This window comes from Mercenaria mercenaria, chromosome 2 (genome assembly GCF_021730395.1).
Source record: "Mercenaria mercenaria strain notata chromosome 2, MADL_Memer_1, whole genome shotgun sequence".
Classification (NCBI taxonomy): Eukaryota; Metazoa; Mollusca; class Bivalvia; order Venerida; family Veneridae; genus Mercenaria; species Mercenaria mercenaria.
In genome coordinates, this window is record NC_069362.1 from 18,128,382 (window position 1) to 18,141,405 (window position 13,024).

The window sequence follows — 13,024 nt, forward strand, 5'->3', positions numbered from 1 at the left end:
GCTCGGTTTGATTGAGCCTGTTCATGGACGGTAGTGGAAATGGATGCTACCGTCCACGCCCTCTAGCCCCGGGTTGAGCAGAACTCATCAATTTGATGCGGTCGCCATTGATATCAACATACGAGTTTGTGTATACATTTTTTCACCTGATTTTTTTTCTGTGATTTATTATGCTTCTAACAAAATATACTTTTATAGTCAGTGCAACACACACAATAACCCATAATAAATGATATTCTTTTTTTCAAAATTACGAGGGTCCTGCAAAAAGTCCTGTCACTAATGGTAGTTTTATCCCAGGTAATTTTTAAACGCTTCATTGCATTTGAATGGTGTGTCCAATAGCTAACGATATCCGTTTATTTCGAGCAAATTGCTTTTCAAATGACCGAGTTGTTTCAAATTGAAATACATGCAGTCATATACACTGACCAATTTACTTGTGACATTGTAAAATGGACAAAGGACTGAAATTCTTAGCTGTATTAAATGCCGCATTAGGCTTGATATAGATTCAAAGCAGGTATTTGATAAATTGTTTGGTATATATGGACCTCAGGCAATTTCAATGCGCACAGTTTTAGGTGAGTTAAAGCATTTTACAGCTGGGAAATTATCCGTATACCCGTCCTGTTAGGTCTGAAACCTCTGTTACCAATGCAAACATCGCTGCTGTAAATATATTCTTTCTCTTTATGATTTTGACGCGCAAAACGTCTACGTCCCCGCAAGGGGTTCGACGGTTACGGAAGATAGAAAGCTGTGGTCGAACAGGATGCGCGATTGTCGGTGAAAGATATAGCCAGTTGTACTGCCATATCAGAAGGCAGTGTGCAAACAATTCTGAAAAAGCGTTTGGACCTGAGAAAGGTTTGTGCTAGGTGGGTACCTCATTTGCTCACTGATGAGCAAAAGAAACAATGCTTTAAATGTGCCCGGGAACATTTAAACACATACAAAGGCTGTGATAGTCGGGTTATTTCTAACTTGCTAACAGGTGACGAAATCTGGGTACACATGCTTGAGCCACAGAGAAGGGTTGATAATAAGCAATGGAAGCGAAAAGATCAAAAACGTCCCTGTATTGCCGAGAGAACCATAAAGAAAAAGATGTTGTACGCTATTTTCTTCTATTCTAGTAGGTCAGTGGTTCAAGTGCCTTGTCCATCTGGTCATACAGTCACTGGACGATTCTACAAGAACTCTGTACTGAAGAAAGTGAAAAAGTTTTACAATAAGAATCGACCAAGCAAATGATGGTAAGGAGTCCATCTTATACACGACAACGCCTCCTCTCACAAGTGCGAGGATCTTAAGTATTTTTTTGCTTCTGAAAAGTTGGAAGTTGTAAACCATCCACCTTATTCACCTCACCTGAGTCCCTGTGACTTTCTTTATTTCCAAGGCTTAAGAAAATGATTTCTGAAAAGAAATATAAGTCCAGAAGTTCTCTTGGCAGAGCCATTTATCAGTGTCTCAAACAGATACCAAAAGAAGACCATTTATCTGCTTTTCGCGACTGGGTAAAAAGGTTGCAAAAATGTGTTTCGGTAAAGGGGGAATTCTTTGAAGGTTTGTAATAAGAATAATTTTGATAAAACGTAGCACTTAAGAAATCCGAACCCAATGATAGAACTTTTTGCAGGACCTTCGTATCAGATCTCAAAAAAGTATGTGTACACTCACCATGTCACGTGATTCATTCTTTCCGCTGGGGTGAAAGTTTTCCAGAATCACTCTGAAAATGAATGCCAAATAGGAGCTTACACCCTCAATAATACATTGATAATGCTCTTATAGAATTATTTAGAGATAACATACTTATTGATTCATTTGGGACCATAGTTACAATTGTGTCAAAAGTGGTGGGATCGTTGAAAACATGACATCATGAAAAAAAAATGCTTTTACGATAAATAATGTAGAAAAGCCAGTATAATTACATAAATGTGAATGTGAAATGAATCTCGTCACACTGCCGTAACAAAATTTATTTATATTCACAATTTTGTCTTCATTATGTCACAGTTCCCCTAGGTCCAGTGGTTAGTTTACATTCTTCACATGCGCGAGGTCCGGAGTTTGATCCCCGTCATTATTTTTATCATGAATTTTGCAAATATTGGAACAGAAATCATTACTGTGTTCAGCCTGTAACTTTTGATCACAAGTTTTGAGGCATGGAAAAGCATATATGTATATATGTTGCTTATCTCCCCTCCCTTCCACAGTCTTTCACATACATTGCAACTACGTTCTCAAAAAATCACTGACTAGAACTTGACACTTGGAAAACAATGTTGGGCCACACCAAATTGATAACTTGTTCATCGGATTTTTTTCTGAAAAAATTGAGGCGGCGAGCGAAAAAATAATTTAAATATTTTTTTAGGTTTTTGAGAAAATCAGGAGCGAGCGAAGAGCGAAGAAATATATTTGTCTTCATTTGGCTCTCGACTGACTAATAAAACCTTGAAATAGAATGTATAGCCCTTTTAAATTAAAAAGTAAGTCCCCAGGGATTGAGAAAATCTGACCTGCAGACGCACAACAAAGCGAACTCATGAAAAAAAGGTAATAACATTGTCATACAGTACACTGTAATCAAATAATGCATGCTTTTGAAAATGCTGTTAGAAAATATGTAATAAACAACAATGCATAACCTTACACCATACTTATCACACATATGTGACTTGATGTAGCATTCTTAGCTGACTTTACAAAGTTTTTGATACATCAAATATCTATGCGAGTGTTACTAGATCTATTAAAGCTTCTGATTTGAAACTTAGAACAGTTATTTACTGTCAAAGTCTACACCTGGAGAAACAATATTCTTAAGTCTGAATCTAGACAGAGTTAAACCCCTTTTTAACATAGAATATTTTTAATTAAGTTTTATATAATGACCAGTAGCTCTGTACTTTCAAAGCTTCTGGCTATTATGCCCCTTTTACTGGCAAAGCTCTGATTCAGAAAAGTCGAGCATGATGTCTTATGTACAGCTCTTTTTCTAACTTTAAACTTTCATAACATATTAAATTTGTTGAAACAAAGTCTCAATTAAAGTCTAAAATGGAGATTAACGTGCATTAACATTAGTCTACTAAATGATTGGAAAATTTGAAAATCGAAACTGTTCTGAAAACAACTCATAATGTAAATTCCGTATCCCATCAACTTTCGTATGCAAATGCTGATCATTTGGCAAGGAAAAACAGAAAACAGATAAGTGACATGCATCAATAAGTATTTACCCTTACCAAAATAATGTAGATTGATGTTATCAAATAAATTAGTATGTTTTTCTTCATCCAGTTTTCAATGAAATAAATCGATTTTTTGTAGCATGTAATTTGGTAAACATTTGAAGAAAATGGCGTAATTGCATAAAGGGGAAACAACTTTAATGCAACTAAATATAAATGTTATGATTTATTATAGACGATGTGTGCGTAGTATGTATTTATTTTGATTAAAATCCATTTGAGAACAATCTAGGACTGAAATTATAAGCATTTATACACTTTTATGTCCGTAAAAAGTAGCGCAGCAAAAAATTTTGGATTGATTTTTTTCAATGGGGCGAGCGCAAGCCAAAAACAAAAAAAAATATTTTTTTTGTGTTTCTGAAAATATACGAGCGGCAAATCCGATGAACAACTTTTTAATTTGGTGAGGCCTTGGCTATAAATTTGAGAGGTTTACCATAGCTGTATTAGTGGGCCAAGATTTGGCCCCATTCTTCCTTCCTAAAAACAGCGTCATTTGACAACAATAAAGACATTTAAAAGAATTGTAATAGTCTGTGTTTAGGATAACAGGATTATGTAAGTTCCGGTATCTATAATACAAAAGTTTATTAGAAGAATATGAAATTTATAATTTTTAATAAATCATTATTTTCAAATATTCACCCGAAAGAGACAAATTTCTTTTTAACTGGTTTCTATGATCATAATTAATATGATTAGCGAGTGTAAAAGCCATGTCCGTTCCGCACTTTTCATTTTCAATTTCCTACCATTCCGTCTTTTTGTATTCAGTTTGATCCACTGCTTAGTCATCCAGGGCGCGCACCGGTGAAATGTGAAAATTGACCAATGAAAAGCGAGAAGTCATTACCTCGTTTTGGAAATAAACATGGAAGTTATTGAGAGCAATTGAGTCTTGTGAGTAAACTTAAGTGTTTATTTCCTATGTCATTTGAATGTAAACCATAGCCTTTCAAGTACACAGTTCAAGAGAAACTGCTTAAGTACTTTCAAGTGGAGAGATAATGACAGTTGTGTCCACTTTTTGCGTGTTGTGTAAAAATGAAAGAAAATCACTTGTTGATAGTGTTTTCCTCTTTTTTACAAAACAGCCAAGATATCTTTGCAGTCTGCATATTCTATGCTAGTCTTAAGAAATCTTATAGTGAACTGAAATTTTGCTGGTGCTATTGTTATTATTTATCATAAATTTAGCTACCCCACACATATGAATTTTGCTGACTTGAACTCACAACCAAGGTTGCATAATCTTTACTGTCTAACTATTTTGAAGGATGTATCATGTAGACACTTACGTTCCAGTCAGACCACAGTAACTTTAATGTAGTCCAAATAATGGATGTTTCGGGACAGTGTGATAACTTTTGATTGTTGCTGTCTCCGTCACATCCAAACTTTTTCTGCATATTTCTGTTAGGAAATCTCCAATTAAAATCAGTTGGGAACGTTTTCTGGTACATGTACAAAGTATAGGAGAGATGACCGTGACGTCACGCATAAACATTTGTTATCTGGAGTGGTAGTTGGCAAAACAAATGTTTTTACATTGTGTATGGGATAAGAATTTTTAAATTTTAATAACTTTTTCGCTCATTTATGGATTTTCAAAATTCAAAAAGCTTTGAAATACTTACAATTTTCGTATTTAGATATGTTTCTCAAATGACTAACCGTTTTAAATAGGGGTGTAACGATACATCGAAATATTGATGCATTGCGATACTGAGTGTGCTGATAGTATGCATCGATAGAAAAGTCATAATCCAATAACAATCACTGATAGTTCCTTCAACAATCGATAGTTTCAATATTTTTGAAATTTTAGTAAATACAGAAATAATTAATAATTTATAAACCAAGAAACTGAGCCAGCTTTCATTTGCGCCTCGGAAAATATTTACGTCTCCATTACAATAATTACCCTCACGGAATTAAACTAGTAGTTACCATAAAGGACTGAGAAGTCTGGGAGATAATTAATAAATTTAGTTTCTTAGAAACTTTGATTAAATATATTTAAATAACCTGTTAATCTTAAATGAGAAAAAAGTACTATGGACATGCAGAAAGTAGGCTACTTGTATGATATAGCAAACTGTTTAGTAGGGCCCTTCATTTAGTGTTGGTACACCTTAGTCCGATCCGTCAAATTTCGTCTTTTTCGATGCTTTGGGTTATTAAACGCGTTGACATATGCAACAAAATGGCCGATTCGTTTGAGTATACCTTGCCTAGGTTTATTGTTTTACTTACGGGAGGCAAGAAATAGAAAAAAATGTTAAAAATATTTAATGTTAAATTTATTTCTGTCCATTTCAGTTAAACAAACATCTCAATGTGTATTAAATTATAAACAGTGCCGTGTCTTACACATAATGCCAGTTGGCAGTTTTACTGTATAACACATGGTGGCCGATAACTATTGCAATAGTATCGCAATAGTAACCTGCAATAGAATAGTATCCGATAATCACAATAGTTTTTCAGCAATATCAATAGTATTGCAATAGTAAAAATTGGCCTCAGTGGTCACCCCTAGTTTTAAATGACATATAATTTTAATAGCGGCGTAGCGATGTTTAAAACTTTTAGAAAAACACTGTAAGTTAAGCTTACATAATTAATCCATTTTATTTCGAAATAATAATTAAAAGTAATAAATAAATTTCGTGTTTTATAACCTTTCCATTGATAAAAAAAAATATTGATGTAATTTGTATGCTACTACAGCCAAATACAGGATGCAAAAAGCCATCAACAAGCTTTCAGCTTGGGCTGAAGATTGGTGTGTATGGATCAATACAGAGAAATCGTCCACCACACTATTCTCCCTGTCGTCAAAGCAGAGGGCAGGTAAAATCAAGATGGGAAATACTTCGCTGATTAAAGCAGACGAGGCAAAATACCTTGGAGTGACCTTTGACAAACGGCTAACCTGGAAGCCCCACATTAGTCAAGCAGAAGGGAAGGCCCGTAGGAAGCTTGCCATGATGCGCAAACTTGCTGGAACAACGTGGGGAGCAAATGAGCAAATACTCAAGACAGTATATCAGGGAACAGTGAGACCCCATTTAGAGTATAGCTCAACTGCCTGGTCCACTACTGCCAAAACTAACCAACAGGCTTTAGACAAGGTTCAGAACCAAGCATTGCGGATCATGACAGGTGCTACAAAGTCTACACCAATCTCCTTCATGGAGAAGCTAACAGGCCCACAGCCATTACAAGACAGAAGACATGCAAAGGTTCTGCTTCAAGCAGAGAAGTTCAGGTCTTTTCAAGACCATCCCATTAAAGCCAAGCTAGATGGCTACACAAAGAATCGGCTCAAATGTAGCAGCTTCGTACATGAGGCAAAGAAACTCAGCCGAGAGTTCAAAACTGAGCTGAGCATACCAACGACTCCCCTAGGTAGTGAAGACATCATAAACCTACTAGCGAATGATCTGTCCTCAGTGACTGTGAGACTTGCTGTTCCTCGTCTTGACCGTGGGAAGCAAGAGGATGAAGGCATTCGGAAGAGCCTCACACTTGCTGTGATCAATGAAGACTATCCTCCGGAATCATGGACTCATGTCTATACAGAGGGAACAGCCACATGCGCCGTCAAAGATGGAGGAGCAGGAGTTATCATTCAATACCCATCTGGCAAGAGAGAAACATTACATGCAGCCACAGGAAAACACTGCAGCAATTACAAGGCAGAGACTGAAGCACTCTTGAAGTCCGTCTCAGTGGTTGAAGACTCGGCAGAAGAAGCTCCTCAGTCGTCTTTCTCACAGATGCACTGTCTGTCATGGAAGCTCTGATCAACAATAAAGCTTCGCAGCTAGCAAGGAGAATGAAGAGCCTGAGTATAACCTGCAAAGTAGCACTTCAGTGGATTACATCCCATTGTGGACTTGCAGGCAATGAAGAGGCAGACAAACCAGCTAAGCTAGGAGCTCAGTCAGAACAACCAACAGAACCTGTGAGTTACAAGGAGAAAGTCACCATCATCAAGGCACTAACGAAACCAAGGATGGAGGAAGATGCTTTTCATCTCCTTGATCGGTCTGAATAAGTGATGATGGTCAGGCTCCGTCCAGGGCACAACAAGCTCAATGCTCACATGTACAAGAAATACAGACTGACATCATCGCCAACTTGTCCATGTGGTGAAGAAGATCAGACTGCGGAGCATATACTTCAGAGATGTAAAAGGCATGACCAGAAGCGAGCTGCAACTTGGCCGATAGATACCTCAATCCACCAGAAACTGTATGGAGGCATTGAGGATCTTCGGCAAACCACAAGTTTCATAGAGGCTACTGGTCTGACAGTGTAGATGCGAACGACAAGAAGAAGAAGATTTGTATTTTAAGAAAGTTTACACCGTTAGAAAAACATCACTGTTTACAAAAAAATATGGACGTTTGGCATTTGCCCACCCGATCACTGTCTTATCAGTTCTAATAAATAGAAAATACAGCAATTTTTAGCTCACCTGAGCACGAAGTACTCAAAGGTGAGCTTTTGTGATCACCCTGTGTCCGTCGTCCATCGTCGTCTTCAATAATTTGACTGTTAACACTCTAGAGGTCACAATTTTGGCCCAATCTTAATGAAACTTGGTCAGAATGTTATCCTCAATAAAATCTTGGACGAGTTCGATATTGGGTCATCTGGGGTCAAAAACTAGTTCATCGGGTCAAATCAAAGGAAAAGCTTGTTAACACTCTAGAGGTCACAATTTTGGCCCAATCTTAATGAAACTTGGTCAGGATGTTATCCTCAATAGAATCTTGGACAAGTTCGATATTGGGTCATCTGGGGTCAAAAACTAGGTCACCAGGTCAAATTAAAGGAATTTTAAGCTTGTTAACACTCTAGAGGTCACAATTTTGGCCCAATCTTAATGAAACTTGGTCAGAATGTTACCCTCAATAAAATCTTGGACGAGTTCGACATTGGGTCATCTGGGGTCAAAAACTAGGTCACCAGGTCAAATTAAAGGAAAAGCTTCTTAACACTGTAGAGGCCACATTTATGACTGTATCTTCATGAAACTTGGTTGGAATGGTAATCTTGATGATCTCAAGTTCCAGTTCAAATCTGGGTCATGTAGGATCAAAAACTAGGTCACTGAGTCAAATCAAAGGAAAAGCTTGTTAACACTGTAGCGGCTACATTTATGACTATATCTTCATGAAACTTGGTCAGAGTGGTAATCTTGATGATCTCAAGATTTAGTTTGAATCTGGGTCATGTTGGGTCAAAAACTAGGTCACCAGGTAAAATCAAAGGAAAAGCTAGTTTACACTTTAGAGGCCACATTTATGACCATATCTTAATTAAACTTGGTCAGAATGTTAATCTTGATGATCTTTAGGTCAATAGGTCAGGTGAGCGATATAGGGCCTTCATGTCCCTCTTGTTATGCTTTAATGTCAACATAAATGCATTTTCAGAGATGTAATCATTACAAATAATTTGAACAAGTACCTGAAAAAGTTCCCAACAGATTTCATTGGGGATTTCCTAACAGAAATATGCAGAATAAGTTTGGACGTGACGGGGACAGCGAGAATCACGAGCTATCCCGAAACGTCCTATTATTTGGACTAGGCTCGACACTAAAAGGTCCAAATAATAGGATATTTTGGGACAGCCTGATAACTTTTGACTGTCAATGTCCTGTCATGTTGGGTTTTAATAACATTAGGCATGATCTTCATTTATTTATTTTGTTGGGTTTAACATCGCACTGACAGTGTATAAAATTCGGATTTGAATCCACTAGCCCATTTGGGCTACCAGATAGGAAATTTTCCAAACCAGACACTAATTTCAATAGCTCAAACTTAAACACCATAAAGTATCTAATTTTTGCTCCATAAAACATTTAGTTTCACCGACATCTGTTTATGTTTGAAGGAATAAAAAAGACATATATATATATATGTTTGGCCATGTTTTCAAACAATTTATTCTTGGCTGTACGTTTCAAACTCAGTTTTGCACCACCAAAATACTTCAAGAAATTCGCCATATTGTTTACTTAAGTTAGGGCATGCTCGATTGGGGATTCCTAGAAGGAGAACAGGAATTGAATACATCGGAACAGTCCTGTGACCGCCTTCCAACAGATAATGTGAGCGGCATCGGTTTGCATTTGTGAAAAGATTTTAAGATCTACTGCATGATTGTGTTCTGACTAATACTTAATCACAGGTTTTGAAGAATTTATGGAACAGTTTGAATTCGATTCCCTCACGATTCTGACATCCAATCGAGCACGCTCGTACAGTTTCAGTTTCAATAATTCAGTAAGCCTTCCTCAATCTGGACGATGCATCAATAATTCAATAAGCGTTCTTCAATCTGGATGATGCTTGATGCATTCTTGAACAATAAGCATTTATTAATTTAATGGAGATAGTATGAAATCACGATGCTATATGCGTTTAATTAGCATGTTTTTTTAATCACATTAGAAAAAACTTGTAGCCTGGTCGGGCTTGTATCTGCGGAAAATTGATAGCCCAAGCTTAAATTTGGTAGCCACGGGATTTCCAGCTTTGATGGTTGAGGAAGACCTCAGGTGCCCCTACGTGCATTATTTCATCACGAGCGGGCGAGCTTCCATAAGCCAGCTAGGTGGCTTCCTCACATGAAGAATTCAATGCCCGGAGTGAGGCACATCGATGAGAGGCAAGTGATTTGAAGTCAGCAACCTAACCACTCGGCCACGGAGGCACTGTAGAAGTATCTTTAATGCATAAGTGCATAACACGGCACTTGCTTCTCAGATTAAGGTATCAAAAGATCTCTCAGTTGGTGTTCTGAGTATAACAAGCCTGTTTTCCATCATTTTGGGAATGCCACCAACACCAGTGGAATTGGGAAAATGCTCTCGGAAATTGTCTTAAATGGGAAAAATTGAAAAGTACCATAATCTATAAAAGTGCTTTATACTACGTAATATTTCAAAATGTGGGGTTGCACTTTAATAATTATTCAACAATGTTGTTTTCAGAACCAAAATAAAGTCGCCATATGACCTATACTTGTGTCGGTGCGACGTTAAACCCAACAAAAAAAAAGAAGAAAAAAAGAATCAAAATAAACAGATTAAGTAGCAAAACTATTGTAAAACAGCAAGAACATTGAAAGTTAAAAGGTGCCACATGTATTGAGTGATTTTAAGCAAGCTTCCATTTGCATGATGCAATCTAGTGATACTTTGGCACTGTTAAGAACTGTTGTTTAATAGATAGAACACAATAGTATTATACTGCAAATCAGGACAGTCACAGGTTCAAGTTGTATACCAGGTAATGTTCCATACAGCATTTTGTCCGATAGCAATAGGTCTTAAAAGTCATTCCTTCTCCTCCTCTGACTTATATTAATTAGAAAGTAGCAAGTAACTTGTAGAAAATACATTTTTAAGTTAGTACTAATTTAAATAAACAATCAATGAACACTGGTACAAGTGTTGCAAAAATCTAAATAGTGTTGAAAATATGTTCATTAACAATTTACCTGCAGACTTACCACTTCACGGGGTGACTGCTTGCTATACTGATAGAAAAAGAACCCATTTCCTTCTCTCTGTATTATATCTGGCAAGAGAAGCCACTTTGATAGAAGCAAGTGCTGACATGCAAACAAGCTGCTTGGCTATCTAACATTATGGCAGAAAAAATGTTGAACTCGTAGAAGTGAGGGTCATATAATTTGAGGCAGGCATGGCCGCTGAAGCCTTAAAAAAATGATTTATAAATAGATACCAAACAAATATGTATAGACAGATACTTATGAGAGAGAAAAAGATTTATTACATTTCATAACTCCAGATACAAGATTCACAATATAGCAGGTGCTCCCAGCTTTTAGTTTTGCTACAACTCTTCATCTTTATGTCTTGATCATGATTTTTTTGAAAATATTAATTTTCTATGAGGAAAGAATTTGATGCCATTTATAGATGTTAACCATATGAGCCGTGCCATGGGAAAACCAACATAGTGGGTTTGCGACCAGCATGGATCCAGACCAGCCTGCGCATCCGCGCAGTCTGGTCAGGATCCATGCTGTTCGCTAACAGTTTCTCTAATTGCAGTAGACTTTGACAGCGAACAGCATGGATCCTGACCAGACTGCGCGGATGCGCAGGCTGGTCTGGATCCATGCTGGTCGCAAACCCACTATGTTGGTTTTCTCATGGCACGGCTCATATTATGTAATTGAAGCGAGTTTTTTTCAGAATGTGTTGTAATTTTATCGCTGTATGCAACAGATATAATGGATGTTTGTACGATTATAGACTCTATATATGGTCTTCTATGCAAATGATATTTTGTCTGCTCTGTAGATAACTGTATTATGAGATAACCCAGACAAGTTATGGCATAAAAGCTGGGGAATTTTATTGAATCATATTCGCATACATGTACATGTGTGTTTTGCGTCTGCTTTATAGCCTGCATTCATTTCTGATCAATGTCTTTTGCACAGAAAGAATTTTAGAGACATAAAATGTGTATGTACGATAATGGATGAGTTGAATATGTAAAAATTATGATATTAACATGAAATTTTTTACATTTATTTATAAAAATATAAGGTGGGCTGGTGGTCTAGTGGTAACACGCTTGACTGTCAATCCAGAGGTCCAGGGTTCAAATCCAGGTCCAGGCACTGGAAATATCTGAGTTCTATGCTCTTGAGTGTCTCCCACCTACCTAAGAGGCCTGTACTGGTACTTCCCAGGAACGACGGCTTTGCATGTATCGGTGATATACACTGGGCAGGTTTAAGAACCAAACTGTCTATTCGCAAAGAGCTAGACTAAGTTAGCCGGACAGGCCTGTATCTAAAAAGGATTTCTCTCTGTCTGTTGTGGGGGCTTTATCTCACTTTGTCCCTCTGGTCAGATCACTCTGTGTCTGTACTAGAAGAGGATGAATTTCACGCCCTGTGTGGCTGCATTTGTCATATGTAAAGCACCTTTGTACATGTTTTACTTTATCATGAAAAGGGTGCTATATAAATCTGGTATAATAACAATAATAATCTTACACAAAGTAATTAATTAATCTAAATAACACAAATTTAATTGGTCTTACAGACTAAGAAATAAATTACCTTCAAAACATGAATGACTCTTTTATTCTTTTGAGAAGCTATATAATTTAATTTTAATAATTTTATATATCCCTGTTTTCTGTTTCTGCTAAATGCAAATTAGAGAGAGCTGTTTTGGCAATGATCAATACATCTATTATGTGCATTCCCAGTCTAAATCTTGTTCTTTGTGAAATGCAGAATTTAACATGTGCAACCGGTGGAACAAAAAAGAAAAGACTCCAAGAATTGAGACTGCGTTTTGGAAAGCAGCTTTGTCATTGATCGGGTTTTGAGACTTTTCTCCAAAATGAGCTTTGTAAATTTTGGCAGGCATGATGTTTAATGTATCATTAGGACTAAATCGTTGTTTAGAGTAATGCAACCCTACAGGTCTGCTATATTCCCCACCAGTTTTGTATCAAAGTTTGCAAAAGGTATTTTTAAAGGGAAACAAGTTCAAATGGACTCTTATTGAAAAAGTTATTCACTTATGTTTCCTAGGAAAGGATCAGCCTAGGTTTGGAATTTAGGGAGAAGTGACTTTTCTCTCCCAGCAAGTTGAAATGTATATGATATTTTTGCCTGACTTCCGTCTCCTTTTGGAATAGTGATTTGTCCCTCTTTAAACTTTT

General features: G+C 36.9%; 1 protein-coding gene across 1 annotated transcript in view; it reads left to right on the forward strand.

Annotated features, from left to right (window-relative positions):
• Positions 1-4,095: 4,095 nt before the first annotated feature.
• Positions 4,096-13,024, forward strand: part of LOC123563404 (rap guanine nucleotide exchange factor 6-like) — a 125,805-nt gene continuing 116,876 nt past the window's right edge. Inside the window, exon 1 of the mRNA XM_045356164.2 lies at positions 4,096-4,175. The gene's annotated coding sequence lies outside the window, so the exon portion shown is untranslated. The remainder of the gene's footprint in view (positions 4,176-13,024) is intronic.